This window comes from Mytilus californianus, unplaced genomic scaffold (assembly GCF_021869535.1).
Source record: "Mytilus californianus isolate M0D057914Y unplaced genomic scaffold, xbMytCali1.0.p SCAF_8, whole genome shotgun sequence".
Taxonomy (NCBI): Eukaryota; Metazoa; Mollusca; class Bivalvia; order Mytilida; family Mytilidae; genus Mytilus; species Mytilus californianus.
In genome coordinates, this window is record NW_026262734.1 from 59,990,092 (window position 1) to 60,010,874 (window position 20,783).

General features: G+C 37.8%; 31 non-coding genes across 31 annotated transcripts; 23 read left to right on the forward strand and 8 right to left on the reverse strand.

Annotated features, from left to right (window-relative positions):
- The first annotated feature begins 246 nt into the window (after positions 1-246).
- Positions 247-318, forward strand: Trnag-ucc (transfer RNA glycine (anticodon UCC)). Its single transcript has one exon. It is a non-coding gene; the product is annotated as a tRNA-Gly (tRNA).
- A 234-nt stretch (positions 319-552) lies between these two features.
- Positions 553-624, forward strand: Trnag-ucc (transfer RNA glycine (anticodon UCC)). The gene has a single exon. It is a non-coding gene; the product is annotated as a tRNA-Gly (tRNA).
- Positions 625-936: 312 nt separating this feature from the next.
- On the reverse strand, positions 937-1,009 carry Trnav-aac (transfer RNA valine (anticodon AAC)). The gene has a single exon. It is a non-coding gene; the product is annotated as a tRNA-Val (tRNA).
- A 388-nt stretch (positions 1,010-1,397) lies between these two features.
- On the forward strand, positions 1,398-1,469 carry Trnap-cgg (transfer RNA proline (anticodon CGG)). Its single transcript has one exon. It is a non-coding gene; the product is annotated as a tRNA-Pro (tRNA).
- A 1,495-nt stretch (positions 1,470-2,964) lies between these two features.
- On the forward strand, positions 2,965-3,036 carry Trnag-ucc (transfer RNA glycine (anticodon UCC)). Its single transcript has one exon. It is a non-coding gene; the product is annotated as a tRNA-Gly (tRNA).
- A 234-nt stretch (positions 3,037-3,270) lies between these two features.
- On the forward strand, positions 3,271-3,342 carry Trnag-ucc (transfer RNA glycine (anticodon UCC)). Its single transcript has one exon. It is a non-coding gene; the product is annotated as a tRNA-Gly (tRNA).
- A 311-nt stretch (positions 3,343-3,653) lies between these two features.
- Trnav-aac (transfer RNA valine (anticodon AAC)) lies at positions 3,654-3,726 on the reverse strand. Its single transcript has one exon. It is a non-coding gene; the product is annotated as a tRNA-Val (tRNA).
- A 388-nt stretch (positions 3,727-4,114) lies between these two features.
- On the forward strand, positions 4,115-4,186 carry Trnap-cgg (transfer RNA proline (anticodon CGG)). Its single transcript has one exon. It is a non-coding gene; the product is annotated as a tRNA-Pro (tRNA).
- Positions 4,187-6,093: 1,907 nt separating this feature from the next.
- Positions 6,094-6,165, forward strand: Trnag-ucc (transfer RNA glycine (anticodon UCC)). The gene has a single exon. It is a non-coding gene; the product is annotated as a tRNA-Gly (tRNA).
- A 311-nt stretch (positions 6,166-6,476) lies between these two features.
- On the reverse strand, positions 6,477-6,549 carry Trnav-aac (transfer RNA valine (anticodon AAC)). Its single transcript has one exon. It is a non-coding gene; the product is annotated as a tRNA-Val (tRNA).
- Positions 6,550-6,936: 387 nt separating this feature from the next.
- On the forward strand, positions 6,937-7,008 carry Trnap-cgg (transfer RNA proline (anticodon CGG)). Its single transcript has one exon. It is a non-coding gene; the product is annotated as a tRNA-Pro (tRNA).
- A 1,495-nt stretch (positions 7,009-8,503) lies between these two features.
- On the forward strand, positions 8,504-8,575 carry Trnag-ucc (transfer RNA glycine (anticodon UCC)). Its single transcript has one exon. It is a non-coding gene; the product is annotated as a tRNA-Gly (tRNA).
- A 234-nt stretch (positions 8,576-8,809) lies between these two features.
- Trnag-ucc (transfer RNA glycine (anticodon UCC)) lies at positions 8,810-8,881 on the forward strand. The gene has a single exon. It is a non-coding gene; the product is annotated as a tRNA-Gly (tRNA).
- A 311-nt stretch (positions 8,882-9,192) lies between these two features.
- Trnav-aac (transfer RNA valine (anticodon AAC)) lies at positions 9,193-9,265 on the reverse strand. Its single transcript has one exon. It is a non-coding gene; the product is annotated as a tRNA-Val (tRNA).
- Positions 9,266-9,652: 387 nt separating this feature from the next.
- On the forward strand, positions 9,653-9,724 carry Trnap-cgg (transfer RNA proline (anticodon CGG)). Its single transcript has one exon. It is a non-coding gene; the product is annotated as a tRNA-Pro (tRNA).
- A 1,494-nt stretch (positions 9,725-11,218) lies between these two features.
- On the forward strand, positions 11,219-11,290 carry Trnag-ucc (transfer RNA glycine (anticodon UCC)). Its single transcript has one exon. It is a non-coding gene; the product is annotated as a tRNA-Gly (tRNA).
- A 234-nt stretch (positions 11,291-11,524) lies between these two features.
- Trnag-ucc (transfer RNA glycine (anticodon UCC)) lies at positions 11,525-11,596 on the forward strand. Its single transcript has one exon. It is a non-coding gene; the product is annotated as a tRNA-Gly (tRNA).
- Positions 11,597-11,907: 311 nt separating this feature from the next.
- Positions 11,908-11,980, reverse strand: Trnav-aac (transfer RNA valine (anticodon AAC)). Its single transcript has one exon. It is a non-coding gene; the product is annotated as a tRNA-Val (tRNA).
- Positions 11,981-12,367: 387 nt separating this feature from the next.
- On the forward strand, positions 12,368-12,439 carry Trnap-cgg (transfer RNA proline (anticodon CGG)). The gene has a single exon. It is a non-coding gene; the product is annotated as a tRNA-Pro (tRNA).
- A 1,496-nt stretch (positions 12,440-13,935) lies between these two features.
- Positions 13,936-14,007, forward strand: Trnag-ucc (transfer RNA glycine (anticodon UCC)). Its single transcript has one exon. It is a non-coding gene; the product is annotated as a tRNA-Gly (tRNA).
- Positions 14,008-14,241: 234 nt separating this feature from the next.
- Positions 14,242-14,313, forward strand: Trnag-ucc (transfer RNA glycine (anticodon UCC)). The gene has a single exon. It is a non-coding gene; the product is annotated as a tRNA-Gly (tRNA).
- A 311-nt stretch (positions 14,314-14,624) lies between these two features.
- Trnav-aac (transfer RNA valine (anticodon AAC)) lies at positions 14,625-14,697 on the reverse strand. The gene has a single exon. It is a non-coding gene; the product is annotated as a tRNA-Val (tRNA).
- A 386-nt stretch (positions 14,698-15,083) lies between these two features.
- Trnap-cgg (transfer RNA proline (anticodon CGG)) lies at positions 15,084-15,155 on the forward strand. Its single transcript has one exon. It is a non-coding gene; the product is annotated as a tRNA-Pro (tRNA).
- A 1,496-nt stretch (positions 15,156-16,651) lies between these two features.
- Trnag-ucc (transfer RNA glycine (anticodon UCC)) lies at positions 16,652-16,723 on the forward strand. Its single transcript has one exon. It is a non-coding gene; the product is annotated as a tRNA-Gly (tRNA).
- A 234-nt stretch (positions 16,724-16,957) lies between these two features.
- Trnag-ucc (transfer RNA glycine (anticodon UCC)) lies at positions 16,958-17,029 on the forward strand. The gene has a single exon. It is a non-coding gene; the product is annotated as a tRNA-Gly (tRNA).
- Positions 17,030-17,340: 311 nt separating this feature from the next.
- On the reverse strand, positions 17,341-17,413 carry Trnav-aac (transfer RNA valine (anticodon AAC)). Its single transcript has one exon. It is a non-coding gene; the product is annotated as a tRNA-Val (tRNA).
- Positions 17,414-17,801: 388 nt separating this feature from the next.
- On the forward strand, positions 17,802-17,873 carry Trnap-cgg (transfer RNA proline (anticodon CGG)). The gene has a single exon. It is a non-coding gene; the product is annotated as a tRNA-Pro (tRNA).
- A 1,495-nt stretch (positions 17,874-19,368) lies between these two features.
- On the forward strand, positions 19,369-19,440 carry Trnag-ucc (transfer RNA glycine (anticodon UCC)). Its single transcript has one exon. It is a non-coding gene; the product is annotated as a tRNA-Gly (tRNA).
- A 234-nt stretch (positions 19,441-19,674) lies between these two features.
- Trnag-ucc (transfer RNA glycine (anticodon UCC)) lies at positions 19,675-19,746 on the forward strand. The gene has a single exon. It is a non-coding gene; the product is annotated as a tRNA-Gly (tRNA).
- Positions 19,747-20,057: 311 nt separating this feature from the next.
- On the reverse strand, positions 20,058-20,130 carry Trnav-aac (transfer RNA valine (anticodon AAC)). Its single transcript has one exon. It is a non-coding gene; the product is annotated as a tRNA-Val (tRNA).
- A 387-nt stretch (positions 20,131-20,517) lies between these two features.
- Trnap-cgg (transfer RNA proline (anticodon CGG)) lies at positions 20,518-20,589 on the forward strand. Its single transcript has one exon. It is a non-coding gene; the product is annotated as a tRNA-Pro (tRNA).
- Positions 20,590-20,783: the final 194 nt, after the last annotated feature.

A 20,783-nucleotide genomic window follows, 5' to 3' on the forward strand; every position in this document is an offset into this window, starting at 1 on the left:
TACAGGACATCTTCGGCATCGAAGACTGAGAACAGATACATATGTATGTATATGTAGCAGCGTGAAAATAGATATTTTCAGTACGATAGATGGGGGCATTTCAAAGAAATAGACGTTATGAGAGAGATACCGATAGTATTATCATTATTTTAATTTCTTTTAGGCTGCATATGAATTGCCACGTAATTAAACTGGTTGTCTTACGTCTATGCTATAAGAGAGAATTTCATTCAAGATTGTAACATGGCGTCGGTGGTGTAACGGTTAGCATGGTTGCCTTCCAAGCAGTCGATCCGGGTTCGACTCCCGGCCGACGCACATAGTTTTTGTTAGGATTTGCTGGAATCAAATAGCCTGTTCCCTACTATACTAGTTAACGAACTTTCGGAAATGTAGTGTTTCTTTATTTGAGAGAGAAAAAAAATGAGATTGTTTTGGTATCTTTTGTCTAACTTGCATATATAATTTGCTATAAAACTTCAAATATATATTGATACGTGTTGAATTCGAATGCGATACATATGTAAGAAAATTGTAACAGGTGTATTTATGGCGTCGGTGGTGTAACGGTTAGCATGGTTGCCTTCCAAGCAGTCGATCCGGGTTCGACTCCCGGCCGACGCATGAATTTTTTATATTGCCTGCTATTTATTTTCTACGTCATTTTAGAAAACTCTCTGACCGTTTCGAGTCATGTCGTCTTAGTGCTTCCACACCTTTTTAAAAGATGCACCCCAGGTGATATCCGATTTCGGACTACTAAGTATACCGTCATTTTACCTCATCCCTAATCAAGTTGATCAAAACCATTTGGACCAGCTCTGAACAAGTTTTGACACTAACAATAGAAATCTTGACACAAGTAAAACAGAAATCCAACTGTAATTACGTTGATGCCATTTCAAATTGTCCATTCTTCAAGCCAGCAAAAACAGATGTTTCCGCTGAGGATTGAACTCAGGACCTTCCGCGTGTTAAGCGGATGTGATAACCACTACACCACGGAAACCTTGGGTATCATGATGTGAATTTAAGCTTAAATCCTTAACGCTAGTCATGACGGAAATGAACGACACAGCTAGCATGCATTGCTGCTCAGGCATATCAACAGCTGACAGGATAGATGGTAAACTCAGCTTCTGTCGGCAGACACACGATATAACATACTGGATATGTTTGGGGTTTTTTTTTTTTTTTCCTTTTGAAATGTCAAATTGATCCCACACGGAGCGTAAACATTTCAGTTATTCATTAAACACAGAAGCCGTACATAATCTGCAATCGATTCAGCTACAATCTGTCGATGAACATAAGTGATTCCAGAGATTGGAATACTTGTTCACCGTCTTGATGTGTAACATATTTTATAATCTATTTAATTTCAATTTGTAGTGTCAGGCTCGTTGGTCTAGTGGTATGATTCTCGCTTCGGGTGCGAGAGGTCCCGGGTTCGACTCCCGGACGAGCCCTATTTTTTGGCTTTGCAAAAGGATTCGCTACTAAAAAATTGATATCTAAAACTGGGGAGCCAATAATTTAAGACCACAATTTGGAGAACTATGGGCGCACAAATGGATCAACCCTACACTTATTCAAAGAGTACGATAGGGCAATCTCGTTACCCATCTGGATATTGTCTTCTCGTCCTCACCAACGACAGCCTGCAAAATGGACTATAGTCATAATACATCGCAAAGTATTCATCCAAAAGGGAGGCACGCTACACAGTATATTCACCCAAATGGCTATATTTCCTACCATGTATGTGTAATGGCTATACTGGTTTGTTCTTTTGCCCTCGGTGGATTTCGCTTCTCTTCATTTGCACTGAAAATATGCGTAACGTCTTTCGGAGTCTCTACCCTTCTTTAATTATGACACTTCGTCGTTACTGTGGTGATTCCATCTCATTCTTTGTCCAGGGAGTCTTGAAAGCGGATCGATGTGAACATTTCGGTCGGTAAGTCAGATTTACGTTTCCTCCCAGACAGACCACACAATGGCCAATATGGTTCTAGAAAGGTAATTGATAGAAGTAATAAGACTGACATTTACACGATGTTGTGGTATGCATTTCCGATTACGGAGAGGAGGGTTAAGTTTTTTGTTTTTTGTTTTTTTATTTTTTTATTTCCTTTCTTTCTTTCTTTAATTTCTTTTTTGTTTTTGTTTAATATACTATATATTGTGTTGTTGGAATTATCTTTTTCTTGATGAATTGCTAAATTTCATTCTTCCAATTCCCCTATCCCAGAGTTTGCTTGGCGTCTAAACATTATGAACGTGTTTTCTTTTATCCTGGTTTTTATACATTTTCTACTAAATTTATATTACGCCTCGGGCAGTCAAACTGTTCGTGTCGTCATTATGTAAACATATGTTCACCAGTCTTTGTTTCGTATACAGTGTATATCCTCAACATTGACGGAAGCAAATGCATCGATCTATTGCTCTTTTTTTTCTTTTTTTTTTTTTTCAAACACGCATTTCTTCATAACCAGAAAACATTTTGTTCAAATAGTGGTTTTGAAAGTAACATATGTTCGAAGATTACGCCCTTCGGTAATTGATTGCCATTTCCACTCTAAATTATCATAAGCTTCAACTAGTGTACGATTATGCTAAATCGCACCATCATGATAAGACAAAGAATTAAAATTTCAAGACCCCTTTTTAACTTTCGATTGTTCATATACCATATTTAATAGGATAATAACGTACAGGACATCTTCGGCATCGAAGACTGAGAACAGATACATATGTATGTATATGTAGCAGCGTGAAAATAGATATTTTCAGTACGATAGATGGGGGCATTTCAAAGAAATAGACGTTATGAGAGAGATACCGATAGTATTATCATTATTTTAATTTCTTTTAGGCTGCATATGAATTGCCACGTAATTAAACTGGTTGTCTTACGTCTATGCTATAAGAGAGAATTTCATTCAAGATTGTAACATGGCGTCGGTGGTGTAACGGTTAGCATGGTTGCCTTCCAAGCAGTCGATCCGGGTTCGACTCCCGGCCGACGCACATAGTTTTTGTTAGGATTTGCTGGAATCAAATAGCCTGTTCCCTACTATACTAGTTAACGAACTTTCGGAAATGTAGTGTTTCTTTATTTGAGAGAGAAAAAAAATGAGATTGTTTTGGTATCTTTTGTCTAACTTGCATATATAATTTGCTATAAAACTTCAAATATATATTGATACGTGTTGAATTCGAATGCGATACATATGTAAGAAAATTGTAACAGGTGTATTTATGGCGTCGGTGGTGTAACGGTTAGCATGGTTGCCTTCCAAACAGTCGATCCGGGTTCGACTCCCGGCCGACGCATGAATTTTTTATATTGCCTGCTATTTATTTTCTACGTCATTTTAGAAAACTCTCTGACCGTTTCGAGTCATGTCGTCTTAGTGCTTCCACACCTTTTTAAAAGATGCACCCCAGTGATATCCGATTTCGGACTACTAAGTATACCGTCATTTTACCTCATCCCTAATCAAGTTGATCAAAACCATTTGGACCAGCTCTGAACAAGTTTTGACACTAACAATAGAAATCTTGACACAAGTAAAACAGAAATCCAACTGTAATTACGTTGATGCCATTTCAAATTGTCCATTCTTCAAGCCAGCAAAAACAGATGTTTCCGCTGAGGATTGAACTCAGGACCTTCCGCGTGTTAAGCGGATGTGATAACCACTACACCACGGAAACCTTGGGTATCATGATGTGAATTTAAGCTTAAATCCTTAACGCTAGTCATGACGGAAATGAACGACACAGCTAGCATGCATTGCTGCGCAGGCATATCAACAGCTGACAGGATAGATGGTAAACTCAGCTTCTGTCGGCAGACACACGATATAACATACTGGATATGTTTGGGGTTTTTTTTTTTTTTTCCTTTTGAAATGTCAAATTGATCCCACACGGAGCGTAAACATTTCAGTTATTCATTAAACACAGAAGCCGTACATAATCTGCAATCGATTCAGCTACAATCTGTCGATGAACATAAGTGATTCCAGAGATTGGAATACTTGTTCACCGTCTTGATGTGTAACATATTTTATAATCTATTTAATTTCAATTTGTAGTGTCAGGCTCGTTGGTCTAGTGGTATGATTCTCGCTTCGGGTGCGAGAGGTCCCGGGTTCGACTCCCGGACGAGCCCTATTTTTTGGCTTTGCAAAAGGATTCGCTACTAAAAAATTGATATCTAAAACTGGGGAGCCAATAATTTAAGACCACAATTTGGAGAACTATGGGCGCACAAATGGATCAACCCTACACTTATTCAAAGAGTACGATAGGGCAATCTCGTTACCCATCTGGATATTGTCTTCTCGTCCTCACCAACGACAGCCTGCAAAATGGACTATAGTCATAATACATCGCAAAGTATTCATCCAAAAGGGAGGCACGCTACACAGTATATTCACCCAAATGGCTATATTTCCTACCATGTATGTGTAATGGCTATACTGGTTTGTTCTTTTGCCCTCGGTGGATTTCGCTTCTCTTCATTTGCACTGAAAATATGCGTAACGTCTTTCGGAGTCTCTACCCTTCTTTAATTATGACACTTCGTCGTTACTGTGGTGATTCCATCTCATTCTTTGTCCAGGGAGTCTTGAAAGCGGATCGATGTGAACATTTCGGTCGGTAAGTCAGATTTACGTTTCCTCCCAGACAGACCACACAATGGCCAATATGGTTCTAGAAAGGTTATTGATAGAAGTAATAAGACTGACATTTACACGATGTTGTGGTATGCATTTCCGATTACGGAGAGGAGGGTTAAGTTTTTTGTTTTTTGTTTTTTTATTTTTTTATTTCCTTTCTTTCTTTCTTTAATTTCTTTTTTGTTTTTGTTTAATATACTATATATTGTGTTGTTGGAATTATCTTTTTCTTGATGAATTGCTAAATTTCATTCTTCCAATTCCCCTATCCCAGAGTTTGCTTGGCGTCTAAACATTATGAACGTGTTTTCTTTTATCCTGGTTTTTATACATTTTCTACTAAATTTATATTACGCCTCGGGCAGTCAAACTGTTCGTGTCGTCATTATGTAAACATATGTTCACCAGTCTTTGTTTCGTATACAGTGTATATCCTCAACATTGACGGAAGCAAATGCATCGATCTATTGCTCTTTTTTTTCTTTTTTTTTTTTTCAAACACGCATTTCTTCATAACCAGAAAACATTTTGTTCAAATAGTGGTTTTGAAAGTAACATATGTTCGAAGATTACGCCCTTCGGTAATTGATTGCCATTTCCACTCCAAATTATCATAAGCTTCAACTAGTGTACGATTATGCTAAATCGCACCATCATGATAAGACAAAGAATTAAAATTTCAAGACCCCTTTTTAACTTTCGATTGTTCATATACCATATTTAATAGGATAATAACGTACAGGACATCTTCGGCATCGAAGACTGAGAACAGATACATATGTATGTATATGTAGCAGCGTGAAAATAGATATTTTCAGTACGATAGATGGGGGCATTTCAAAGAAATAGACGTTATGAGAGAGATACCGATAGTATTATCATTATTTTAATTTCTTTTAGGCTGCATATGAATTGCCACGTAATTAAACTGGTTGTCTTACGTCTATGCTATAAGAGAGAATTTCATTCAAGATTGTAACATGGCGTCGGTGGTGTAACGGTTAGCATGGTTGCCTTATACTCATGTTTTATTTGTGTAAATACTATGTATATAAATTGTCATAACATGCTGTATATTTCAAATGTTTTATGAATAAAGATAAAAAAAAAAGCATGGTTGCCTTCCAAGCAGTCGATCCGGGTTCGACTCCCGGCCGACGCACATAGTTTTTGTTAGGATTTGCTGGAATCAAATAGCCTGTTCCCTACTATACTAGTTAACGAACTTTCGGAAATGTAGTGTTTCTTTATTTGAGAGAGAAAAAAAATGAGATTGTTTTGGTATCTTTTGTCTAACTTGCATATATAATTTGCTATAAAACTTCAAATATATATTGATACGTGTTGAATTCGAATGCGATACATATGTAAGAAAATTGTAACAGGTGTATTTATGGCGTCGGTGGTGTAACGGTTAGCATGGTTGCCTTCCAAGCAGTCGATCCGGGTTCGACTCCCGGCCGACGCATGAATTTTTTATATTGCCTGCTATTTATTTTCTACGTCATTTTAGAAAACTCTCTGACCGTTTCGAGTCATGTCGTCTTAGTGCTTCCACACCTTTTTAAAAGATGCACCCCAGTGATATCCGATTTCGGACTACTAAGTATACCGTCATTTTACCTCATCCCTAATCAAGTTGATCAAAACCATTTGGACCAGCTCTGAACAAGTTTTGACACTAACAATAGAAATCTTGACACAAGTAAAACAGAAATCCAACTGTAATTACGTTGATGCCATTTCAAATTGTCCATTCTTCAAGCCAGCAAAAACAGATGTTTCCGCTGAGGATTGAACTCAGGACCTTCCGCGTGTTAAGCGGATGTGATAACCACTACACCACGGAAACCTTGGGTATCATGATGTGAATTTAAGCTTAAATCCTTAACGCTAGTTATGACGGAAATGAACGACACAGCTAGCATGCATTGCTGCTCAGGCATATCAACAGCTGACAGGATAGATGGTAAACTCAGCTTCTGTCGGCAGACACACGATATAACATACTGGATATGTTTGGGGTTTTTTTTTTTTTTCCTTTTGAAATGTCAAATTGATCCCACACGGAGCGTAAACATTTCAGTTATTCATTAAACACAGAAGCCGTACATAATCTGCAATCGATTCAGCTACAATCTGTCGATGAACATAAGTGATTCCAGAGATTGGAATACTTGTTCACCGTCTTGATGTGTAACATATTTTATAATCTATTTAATTTCAATTTGTAGTGTCAGGCTCGTTGGTCTAGTGGTATGATTCTCGCTTCGGGTGCGAGAGGTCCCGGGTTCGACTCCCGGACGAGCCCTATTTTTTGGCTTTGCAAAAGGATTCGCTACTAAAAAATTGATATCTAAAACTGGGGAGCCAATAATTTAAGACCACAATTTGGAGAACTATGGGCGCACAAATGGATCAACCCTACACTTATTCAAAGAGTACGATAGGGCAATCTCGTTACCCATCTGGATATTGTCTTCTCGTCCTCACCAACGACAGCCTGCAAAATGGACTATAGTCATAATACATCGCAAAGTATTCATCCAAAAGGGAGGCACGCTACACAGTATATTCACCCAAATGGCTATATTTCCTACCATGTATGTGTAATGGCTATACTGGTTTGTTCTTTTGCCCTCGGTGGATTTCGCTTCTCTTCATTTGCACTGAAAATATGCGTAACGTCTTTCGGAGTCTCTACCCTTCTTTAATTATGACACTTCGTCGTTACTGTGGTGATTCCATCTCATTCTTTGTCCAGGGAGTCTTGAAAGCGGATCGATGTGAACATTTCGGTCGGTAAGTCAGATTTACGTTTCCTCCCAGACAGACCACACAATGGCCAATATGGTTCTAGAAAGGTTATTGATAGAAGTAATAAGACTGACATTTACACGATGTTGTGGTATGCATTTCCGATTACGGAGAGGAGGGTTAAGTTTTTTGTTTTTTGTTTTTTTATTTTTTTATTTCCTTTCTTTCTTTCTTTAATTTCTTTTTTGTTTTTGTTTAATATACTATATATTGTGTTGTTGGAATTATCTTTTTCTTGATGAATTGCTAAATTTCATTCTTCCAATTCCCCTATCCCAGAGTTTGCTTGGCGTCTAAACATTATGAACGTGTTTTCTTTTATCCTGGTTTTTATACATTTTCTACTAAATTTATATTACGCCTCGGGCAGTCAAACTGTTCGTGTCGTCATTATGTAAACATATGTTCACCAGTCTTTGTTTCGTATACAGTGTATATCCTCAACATTGACGGAAGCAAATGCATCGATCTATTGCTCTTTTTTTTCTTTTTTTTTTTTTTCAAACACGCATTTCTTCATAACCAGAAAACATTTTGTTCAAATAGTGGTTTTGAAAGTAACATATGTTCGAAGATTACGCCCTTCGGTAATTGATTGCCATTTCCACTCCAAATTATCATAAGCTTCAACTAGTGTACGATTATGCTAAATCGCACCATCATGATAAGACAAAGAATTAAAATTTCAAGACCCCTTTTTAACTTTCGATTGTTCATATACCATATTTAATAGGATAATAACGTACAGGACATCTTCGGCATCGAAGACTGAGAACAGATACATATGTATGTATATGTAGCAGCGTGAAAATAGATATTTTCAGTACGATAGATGGGGGCATTTCAAAGAAATAGACGTTATGAGAGAGATACCGATAGTATTATCATTATTTTAATTTCTTTTAGGCTGCATATGAATTGCCACGTAATTAAACTGGTTGTCTTACGTCTATGCTATAAGAGAGAATTTCATTCAAGATTGTAACATGGCGTCGGTGGTGTAACGGTTAGCATGGTTGCCTTCCAAGCAGTCGATCCGGGTTCGACTCCCGGCCGACGCACATAGTTTTTGTTAGGATTTGCTGGAATCAAATAGCCTGTTCCCTACTATACTAGTTAACGAACTTTCGGAAATGTAGTGTTTCTTTATTTGAGAGAGAAAAAAAATGAGATTGTTTTGGTATCTTTTGTCTAACTTGCATATATAATTTGCTATAAAACTTCAAATATATATTGATACGTGTTGAATTCGAATGCGATACATATGTAAGAAAATTGTAACAGGTGTATTTATGGCGTCGGTGGTGTAACGGTTAGCATGGTTGCCTTCCAAGCAGTCGATCCGGGTTCGACTCCCGGCCGACGCATGAATTTTTTATATTGCCTGCTATTTATTTTCTACGTCATTTTAGAAAACTCTCTGACCGTTTCGAGTCATGTCGTCTTAGTGCTTCCACACCTTTTTAAAAGATGCACCCCAGTGATATCCGATTTCGGACTACTAAGTATACCGTCATTTTACCTCATCCCTAATCAAGTTGATCAAAACCATTTGGACCAGCTCTGAACAAGTTTTGACACTAACAATAGAAATCTTGACACAAGTAAAACAGAAATCCAACTGTAATTACGTTGATGCCATTTCAAATTGTCCATTCTTCAAGCCAGCAAAAACAGATGTTTCCGCTGAGGATTGAACTCAGGACCTTCCGCGTGTTAAGCGGATGTGATAACCACTACACCACGGAAACCTTGGGTATCATAATGTGAATTTAAGCTTAAATCCTTAACGCTAGTCATGACGGAAATGAACGACACAGCTAGCATGCATTGCTGCTCAGGCATATCAACAGCTGACAGGATAGATGGTAAACTCAGCTTCTGTCGGCAGACACACGATATAACATACTGGATATGTTTGGGGTTTTTTTTTTTTTTCCTTTTGAAATGTCAAATTGATCCCACACGGAGCGTAAACATTTCAGTTATTCATTAAACACAGAAGCCGTACATAATCTGCAATCGATTCAGCTACAATCTGTCGATGAACATAAGTGATTCCAGAGATTGGAATACTTGTTCACCGTCTTGATGTGTAACATATTTTATAATCTATTTAATTTCAATTTGTAGTGTCAGGCTCGTTGGTCTAGTGGTATGATTCTCGCTTCGGGTGCGAGAGGTCCCGGGTTCGACTCCCGGACGAGCCCTATTTTTTGGCTTTGCAAAAGGATTCGCTACTAAAAAAATGATATCTAAAACTGGGGAGCCAATAATTTAAGACCACAATTTGGAGAACTATGGGCGCACAAATGGATCAACCCTACACTTATTCAAAGAGTACGATAGGGCAATCTCGTTACCCATCTGGATATTGTCTTCTCGTCCTCACCAACGACAGCCTGCAAAATGGACTATAGTCATAATACATCGCAAAGTATTCATCCAAAAGGGAGTCACGCTACACAGTATATTCACCCAAATGGCTATATTTCCTACCATGTATGTGTAATGGCTATACTGGTTTGTTCTTTTGCCCTCGGTGGATTTCGCTTCTCTTCATTTGCACTGAAAATATGCGTAACGTCTTTCGGAGTCTCTACCCTTCTTTAATTATGACACTTCGTCGTTACTGTGGTGATTCCATCTCATTCTTTGTCCAGGGAGTCTTGAAAGCGGATCGATGTGAACATTTCGGTCGGTAAGTCAGATTTACGTTTCCTCCCAGACAGACCACACAATGGCCAATATGGTTCTAGAAAGGTTATTGATAGAAGTAATAAGACTGACATTTACACGATGTTGTGGTATGCATTTCCGATTACGGAGAGGAGGGTTAAGTTTTTTGTTTTTTGTTTTTTTATTTTTTTATTTCCTTTCTTTCTTTCTTTAATTTCTTTTTTGTTTTTGTTTAATATACTATATATTGTGTTGTTGGAATTATCTTTTTCTTGATGAATTGCTAAATTTCATTCTTCCAATTCCCCTATCCCAGAGTTTGCTTGGCGTCTAAACATTATGAACGTGTTTTCTTTTATCCTGGTTTTTATACATTTTCTACTAAATTTATATTACGCCTCGGGCAGTCAAACTGTTCGTGTCGTCATTATGTAAACATATGTTCACCAGTCTTTGTTTCGTATACAGTGTATATCCTCAACATTGACGGAAGCAAATGCATCGATCTATTGCTCTTTTTTTTCTTTTTTTTTTTTTCAAACACGCATTTCTTCATAACCAGAAAACATTTTGTTCAAATAGTGGTTTTGAAAGTAACATATGTTCGAAGATTACGCCCTTCGGTAATTGATTGCCATTTCCACTCTAAATTATCATAAGCTTCAACTAGTGTACGATTATGCTAAATCGCACCATCATGATAAGACAAAGAATTAAAATTTCAAGACCCCTTTTTAACTTTCGATTGTTCATATACCATATTTAATAGGATAATAACGTACAGGACATCTTCGGCATCGAAGACTGAGAACAGATACATATGTATGTATATGTAGCAGCGTGAAAATAGATATTTTCAGTACGATAGATGGGGGCATTTCAAAGAAATAGACGTTATGAGAGAGATACCGATAGTATTATCATTATTTTAATTTCTTTTAGGCTGCATATGAATTGCCACGTAATTAAACTGGTTGTCTTACGTCTATGCTATAAGAGAGAATTTCATTCAAGATTGTAACATGGCGTCGGTGGTGTAACGGTTAGCATGGTTGCCTTCCAAGCAGTCGATCCGGGTTCGACTCCCGGCCGACGCACATAGTTTTTGTTAGGATTTGCTGGAATCAAATAGCCTGTTCCCTACTATACTAGTTAACGAACTTTCGGAAATGTAGTGTTTCTTTATTTGAGAGAGAAAAAAAATGAGATTGTTTTGGTATCTTTTGTCTAACTTGCATATATAATTTGCTATAAAACTTCAAATATATATTGATACGTGTTGAATTCGAATGCGATACATATGTAAGAAAATTGTAACAGGTGTATTTATGGCGTCGGTGGTGTAACGGTTAGCATGGTTGCCTTCCAAGCAGTCGATCCGGGTTCGACTCCCGGCCGACGCATGAATTTTTTATATTGCCTGCTATTTATTTTCTACGTCATTTTAGAAAACTCTCTGACCGTTTCGAGTCATGTCGTCTTAGTGCTTCCACACCTTTTTAAAAGATGCACCCCAGTGATATCCGATTTCGGACTACTAAGTATACCGTCATTTTACCTCATCCCTAATCAAGTTGATCAAAACCATTTGGACCAGCTCTGAACAAGTTTTGACACTAACAATAGAAATCTTGACACAAGTAAAACAGAAATCCAACTGTAATTACGTTGATGCCATTTCAAATTGTCCATTCTTCAAGCCAGCAAAAACAGATGTTTCCGCTGAGGATTGAACTCAGGACCTTCCGCGTGTTAAGCGGATGTGATAACCACTACACCACGGAAACCTTGGGTATCATAATGTGAATTTAAGCTTAAATCCTTAACGCTAGTCATGACGGAAATGAACGACACAGCTAGCATGCATTGCTGCTCAGGCATATCAACAGCTGACAGGATAGATGGTAAACTCAGCTTCTGTCGGCAGACACACGATATAACATACTGGATATGTTTGGGTTTTTTTTTTTTTTTCCTTTTGAAATGTCAAATTGATCCCACACGGAGCGTAAACATTTCAGTTATTCATTAAACACAGAAGCCGTACATAATCTGCAATCGATTCAGCTACAATCTGTCGATGAACATAAGTGATTCCAGAGATTGGAATACTTGTTCACCGTCTTGATGTGTAACATATTTTATAATCTATTTAATTTCAATTTGTAGTGTCAGGCTCGTTGGTCTAGTGGTATGATTCTCGCTTCGGGTGCGAGAGGTCCCGGGTTCGACTCCCGGACGAGCCCTATTTTTTGGCTTTGCAAAAGGATTCGCTACTAAAAAAATGATATCTAAAACTGGGGAGCCAATAATTTAAGACCACAATTTGGAGAACTATGGGCGCACAAATGGATCAACCCTACACTTATTCAAAGAGTACGATAGGGCAATCTCGTTACCCATCTGGATATTGTCTTCTCGTCCTCACCAACGACAGCCTGCAAAATGGACTATAGTCATAATACATCGCAAAGTATTCATCCAAAAGGGAGGCACGCTACACAGTATATTCACCCAAATGGCTATATTTCCTACCATGTATGTGTAATGGCTATACTGGTTTGTTCTTTTGCCCTCGGTGGATTTCGCTTCTCTTCATTTGCACTGAAAATATGCGTAACGTCTTTCGGAGTCTCTACCCTTCTTTAATTATGACACTTCGTCGTTACTGTGGTGATTCCATCTCATTCTTTGTCCAGGGAGTCTTGAAAGCGGATCGATGTGAACATTTCGGTCGGTAAGTCAGATTTACGTTTCCTCCCAGACAGACCACACAATGGCCAATATGGTTCTAGAAAGGTTATTGATAGAAGTAATAAGACTGACATTTACACGATGTTGTGGTATGCATTTCCGATTACGGAGAGGAGGGTTAAGTTTTTTGTTTTTTGTTTTTTTATTTTTTTATTTCCTTTCTTTCTTTCTTTAATTTCTTTTTTGTTTTTGTTTAATATACTATATATTGTGTTGTTGGAATTATCTTTTTCTTGATGAATTGCTAAATTTCATTCTTCCAATTCCCCTATCCCAGAGTTTGCTTGGCGTCTAAACATTATGAACGTGTTTTCTTTTATCCTGGTTTTTATACATTTTCTACTAAATTTATATTACGCCTCGGGCAGTCAAACTGTTCGTGTCGTCATTATGTAAACATATGTTCACCAGTCTTTGTTTCGTATACAGTGTATATCCTCAACATTGACGGAAGCAAATGCATCGATCTATTGCTCTTTTTTTTCTTTTTTTTTTTTTTTCAAACACGCATTTCTTCATAACCAGAAAACATTTTGTTCAAATAGTGGTTTTGAAAGTAACATATGTTCGAAGATTACGCCCTTCGGTAATTGATTGCCATTTCCACTCCAAATTATCATAAGCTTCAACTAGTGTACGATTATGCTAAATCGCACCATCATGATAAGACAAAGAATTAAAATTTCAAGACCCCTTTTTAACTTTCGATTGTTCATATACCATATTTAATAGGATAATAACGTACAGGACATCTTCGGCATCGAAGACTGAGAACAGATACATATGTATGTATATGTAGCAGCGTGAAAATAGATATTTTCAGTACGATAGATGGGGGCATTTCAAAGAAATAGACGTTATGAGAGAGATACCGATAGTATTATCATTATTTTAATTTCTTTTAGGCTGCATATGAATTGCCACGTAATTAAACTGGTTGTCTTACGTCTATGCTATAAGAGAGAATTTCATTCAAGATTGTAACATGGCGTCGGTGGTGTAACGGTTAGCATGGTTGCCTTCCAAGCAGTCGATCCGGGTTCGACTCCCGGCCGACGCACATAGTTTTTGTTAGGATTTGCTGGAATCAAATAGCCTGTTCCCTACTATACTAGTTAACGAACTTTCGGAAATGTAGTGTTTCTTTATTTGAGAGAGAAAAAAAATGAGATTGTTTTGGTATCTTTTGTCTAACTTGCATATATAATTTGCTATAAAACTTCAAATATATATTGATACGTGTTGAATTCGAATGCGATACATATGTAAGAAAATTGTAACAGGTGTATTTATGGCGTCGGTGGTGTAACGGTTAGCATGGTTGCCTTCCAAGCAGTCGATCCGGGTTCGACTCCCGGCCGACGCATGAATTTTTTATATTGCCTGCTATTTATTTTCTACGTCATTTTAGAAAACTCTCTGACCGTTTCGAGTCATGTCGTCTTAGTGCTTCCACACCTTTTTAAAAGATGCACCCCAGTGATATCCGATTTCGGACTACTAAGTATACCGTCATTTTACCTCATCCCTAATCAAGTTGATCAAAACCATTTGGACCAGCTCTGAACAAGTTTTGACACTAACAATAGAAATCTTGACACAAGTAAAACAGAAATCCAACTGTAATTACGTTGATGCCATTTCAAATTGTCCATTCTTCAAGCCAGCAAAAACAGATGTTTCCGCTGAGGATTGAACTCAGGACCTTCCGCGTGTTAAGCGGATGTGATAACCACTACACCACGGAAACCTTGGGTATCATGATGTGAATTTAAGCTTAAATCCTTAACGCTAGTCATGACGGAAATGAACGACACAGCTAGCATGCATTGCTGCTCAGGCATATCAACAGCTGACAGGATAGATGGTAAACTCAGCTTCTGTCGGCAGACACACGATATAACATACTGGATATGTTTGGGGGTTGTTTTTTTTTCCTTTTGAAATGTCAAATTGATCCCACACGGAGCGTAAACATTTCAGTTATTCATTAAACACAGAAGCCGTACATAATCTGCAATCGATTCAGCTACAATCTGTCGATGAACATAAGTGATTCCAGAGATTGGAATACTTATTCACCGTCTTGATGTGTAACATATTTTATAATCTATTTAATTTCAATTTGTAGTGTCAGGCTCGTTGGTCTAGTGGTATGATTCTCGCTTCGGGTGCGAGAGGTCCCGGGTTCGACTCCCGGACGAGCCCTATTTTTTGGCTTTGCAAAAGGATTCGCTACTAAAAAAATGATATCTAAAACTGGGGAGCCAATAATTTAAGACCACAATTTGGAGAACTATGGGCGCACAAATGGATCAACCCTACACTTATTCAAAGAGTACGATAGGGCAATCTCGTTACCCATCTGGATATTGTCTTCTCGTCCTCACCAACGACAGCCTGCAAAATGGACTATAGTCATAATACATCGCAAAGTATTCATCCAAAAGGGAGGCACGCTACACAGTATATTCACCCAAATGGCTATATTTCCTACCATGTATGTGTAATGGCTATACTGGTTTGTTCTTTTGCCCTCGGTGGATTTCGCTTCTCTTCATTTGCACTGAAAATATGCGTAACGTCTTTCGGAGTCTCTACCCTTCTTTAATTATGACACTTCGTCGTTACTGTGGTGATTCCATCTCATTCTTTGTCCAGGGAGTCTTGAAAGCGGATCGATGTGAACATTTCGGTCGGTAAGTCAGATTTACGTTTCCTCCCAGACAGACCACACAATGGCCAATATGGTTCTAGAAAGGTTATTGATAGAAGTAATAAGACTGACATTTACACGATGTTGTGGTATGCATTTCCGATTACGGAGAGGAGGGTTAAGTTTTTTGTTTTTTGTTTTTTTATTTTTTTATTTCCTTTCTTTCTTTCTTTAATTTCTTTTTTGTTTTTGTTTAATATACTATATATTGTGTTGTTGGAATTATCTTTTTCTTGATGAATTGCTAAATTTCATTCTTCCAATTCCCCTATCCCAGAGTTTGCTTGGCGTCTAAACATTATGAACGTGTTTTCTTTTATCCTGGTTTTTATACATTTTCTACTAAATTTATATTACGCCTCGGGCAGTCAAACTGTTCGTGTCGTCATTATGTAAACATATGTTCACCAGTCTTTGTTTCGTATACAGTGTATATCCTCAACATTGACGGAAGCAAATGCATCGATCTATTGCTCTTTTTTTTCTTTTTTTTTTTTTTTCAAACACGCATTTCTTCATAACCAGAAAACATTTTGTTCAAATAGTGGTTTTGAAAGTAACATATGTTCGAAGATTACGCCCTTCGGTAATTGATTGCCATTTCCACTCCAAATTATCATAAGCTTCAACTAGTGTACGATTATGCTAAATCGCACCATCATGATAAGACAAAGAATTAAAATTTCAAGACCCCTTTTTAACTTTCGATTGTTCATATACCATATTTAATAGGATAATAACGTACAGGACATCTTCGGCATCGAAGACTGAGAACAGATACATATGTATGTATATGTAGCAGCGTGAAAATAGATATTTTCAGTACGATAGATGGGGGCATTTCAAAGAAATAGACGTTATGAGAGAGATACCGATAGTATTATCATTATTTTAATTTCTTTTAGGCTGCATATGAATTGCCACGTAATTAAACTGGTTGTCTTACGTCTATGCTATAAGAGAGAATTTCATTCAAGATTGTAACATGGCGTCGGTGGTGTAACGGTTAGCATGGTTGCCTTCCAAGCAGTCGATCCGGGTTCGACTCCCGGCCGACGCACATAGTTTTTGTTAGGATTTGCTGGAATCAAATAGCCTGTTCCCTACTATACTAGTTAACGAACTTTCGGAAATGTAGTGTTTCTTTATTTGAGAGAGAAAAAAAATGAGATTGTTTTGGTATCTTTTGTCTAACTTGCATATATAATTTGCTATAAAACTTCAAATATATATTGATACGTGTTGAATTCGAATGCGATACATATGTAAGAAAATTGTAACAGGTGTATTTATGGCGTCGGTGGTGTAACGGTTAGCATGGTTGCCTTCCAAGCAGTCGATCCGGGTTCGACTCCCGGCCGACGCATGAATTTTTTATATTGCCTGCTATTTATTTTCTACGTCATTTTAGAAAACTCTCTCACCGTTTCGAGTCATATCGTCTTAGTGCTTCCACACCTTTTTAAAAGATGCACCCCAGTGATATCCGATTTCGGACTACTAAGTATACCGTCATTTTACCTCATCCCTAATCAAGTTGATCAAAACCATTTGGACCAGCTCTGAACAAGTTTTGACACTAACAATAGAAATCTTGACACAAGTAAAACAGAAATCCAACTGTAATTACGTTGATGCCATTTCAAATTGTCCATTCTTCAAGCCAGCAAAAACAGATGTTTCCGCTGAGGATTGAACTCAGGACCTTCCGCGTGTTAAGCGGATGTGATAACCACTACACCACGGAAACCTTGGGTATCATGATGTGAATTTAAGCTTAAATCCTTAACGCTAGTCATGACGGAAATGAACGACACAGCTAGCATGCATTGCTGCTCAGGCATATCAACAGCTGACAGGATAGATGGTAAACTCAGCTTCTGTCGGCAGACACACGATATAACATACTGGATATGTTTGGGGTTTTTTTTTTTTTTTCCTTTTGAAATGTCAAATTGATCCCACACGGAGCGTAAACATTTCAGTTATTCATTAAACACAGAAGCCGTACATAATCTGCAATCGATTCAGCTACAATCTGTCGATGAACATAAGTGATTCCAGAGATTGGAATACTTGTTCACCGTCTTGATGTGTAACATATTTTATAATCTATTTAATTTCAATTTGTAGTGTCAGGCTCGTTGGTCTAGTGGTATGATTCTCGCTTCGGGTGCGAGAGGTCCCGGGTTCGACTCCCGGACGAGCCCTATTTTTTGGCTTTGCAAAAGGATTCGCTACTAAAAAATTGATATCTAAAACTGGGGAGCCAATAATTTAAGACCACAATTTGGAGAACTATGGGCGCACAAATGGATCAACCCTACACTTATTCAAAGAGTACGATAGGGCAATCTCGTTACCCATCTGGATATTGTCTTCTCGTCCTCACCAACGACAGCCTGCAAAATGGACTATAGTCATAATACATCGCAAAGTATTCATCCAAAAGGGAGGCACGCTACACAGTATATTCACCCAAATGGCTATATTTCCTACCATGTATGTGTAATGGCTATACTGGTTTGTTCTTTTGCCCTCGGTGGATTTCGCTTCTCTTCATTTGCACTGAAAATATGCGTAACGTCTTTCGGAGTCTCTACCCTTCTTTAATTATGACACTTCGTCGTTACTGTGGTGATTCCATCTCATTCTTTGTCCAGGGAGTCTTGAAAGCGGATCGATGTGAACATTTCGGTCGGTAAGTCAGATTTACGTTTCCTCCCAGACAGACCACACAATGGCCAATATGGTTCTAGAAAGGTTATTGATAGAAGTAATAAGACTGACATTTACACGATGTTGTGGTATGCATTTCCGATTACGGAGAGGAGGGTTAAGTTTTTTGGTTTTTGTTTTTTTATTTTTTTATTTCCTTTCTTTCTTTCTTTAATTTCTTTTTTGTTTTTGTTTAATATACTATATATTGTGTTGTTGGAATTATCTTTTTCTTGATGAATTGCTAAATTTCATTCTTCCAATTCCCCTATCCCAGAGTTTGCTTGGCGTCTAAACATTATGAACGTGTTTTCTTTTATCCTGGTTTTTATACATTTTCTACTAAATTTATATTACGCCTCGGGCAGTCAAACTGTTCGTGTCGTCATTATGTAAACATATGTTCACCAGTCTTTGTTTCGTATACAGTGTATATCCTCAACATTGACGGAAGCAAATGCATCGATCTATTGCTCTTTTTTTTCTTTTTTTTTTTTTTCAAACACGCATTTCTTCATAACCAGAAAACATTTTGTTCAAATAGTGGTTTTGAAAGTAACATATGTTCGAAGATTACGCCCTTCGGTAATTGATTGCCATTTCCACTCCAAATTATCATAAGCTTCAACTAGTGTACGATTATGCTAAATCGCACCATCATGATAAGACAAAGAATTAAAATTTCAAGACCCCTTTTTAACTTTCGATTGTTCATATACCATATTTAATAGGATAATAACGTACAGGACATCTTCGGCATCGAAGACTGAGAACAGATACATATGTATGTATATGTAGCAGCGTGAAAATAGATATTTTCAGTACGATAGATGGGGGCATTTCAAAGAAATAGACGTTATGAGAGAGATACCGATAGTATTATCATTATTTTAATTTCTTTTAGGCTGCATATGAATTGCCACGTAATTAAACTGGTTGTCTTACGTCTATGCTATAAGAGAGAATTTCATTCAAGATTGTAACATGGCGTCGGTGGTGTAACGGTTAGCATGGTTGCCTTCCAAGCAGTCGATCCGGGTTCGACTCCCGGCCGACGCACATAGTTTTTGTTAGGATTTGCTGGAATCAAATAGCCTGTTCCCTACTATACTAGTTAACGAACTTTCGGAAATGTAGTGTTTCTTTATTTGAGAGAGAAAAAAAATGAGATTGTTTTGGTATCTTTTGTCTAACTTGCATATATAATTTGCTATAAAACTTCAAATATATATTGATACGTGTTGAATTCGAATGCGATACATATGTAAGAAAATTGTAACAGGTGTATTTATGGCGTCGGTGGTGTAACGGTTAGCATGGTTGCCTTCCAAGCAGTCGATCCGGGTTCGACTCCCGGCCGACGCATGAATTTTTTATATTGCCTGCTATTTATTTTCTACGTCATTTTAGAAAACTCTCTGACCGTTTCGAGTCATGTCGTCTTAGTGCTTCCACACCTTTTTAAAAGATGCACCCCAGTGATATCCGATTTCGGACTACTAAGTATACCGTCATTTTACCTCATCCCTAATCAAGTTGATCAAAACCATTTGGACCAGCTCTGAACAAGTTTTGACACTAACAATAGAAATCTTGACACAAGTAAAACAGAAATCCAACTGTAATTACGTTGATGCCATTTCAAATTGTCCATTCTTCAAGCCAGCAAAAACAGATGTTTCCGCTGAGGATTGAACTCAGGACCTTCCGCGTGTTAAGCGGATGTGATAACCACTACACCACGGAAACCTTGGGTATCATGATGTGAATTTAAGCTTAAATCCTTAACGCTAGTCATGACGGAAATGAACGACACAGCTAGCATGCATTGCTGCTCAGGCATATCAACAGCTGACAGGATAGATGGTAAACTCAGCTTCTGTCGGCAGACACACGATATAACATACTGGATATGTTTGGGGTTTTTTTTTTTTTTCCTTTTGAAATGTCAAATTGATCCCACACGGAGCGTAAACATTTCAGTTATTCATTAAACACAGAAGCCGTACATAATCTGCAATCGATTCAGCTACAATCTGTCGATGAACATAAGTGATTCCAGAGATTGGAATACTTGTTCACCGTCTTGATGTGTAACATATTTTATAATCTATTTAATTTCAATTTGTAGTGTCAGGCTCGTTGGTCTAGTGGTATGATTCTCGCTTCGGGTGCGAGAGGTCCCGGGTTCGACTCCCGGACGAGCCCTATTTTTTGGCTTTGCAAAAGGATTCGCTACTAAAAAATTGATATCTAAAACTGGGGAGCCAATAATTTAAGACCACAATTTGGAGAACTATGGGCGCACAAATGGATCAACCCTACACTTATTCAAAGAGTACGATAGGGCAATCTCGTTACCCATCTGGATATTGTCTTCTCGTCCTCACCAACGACAGCCT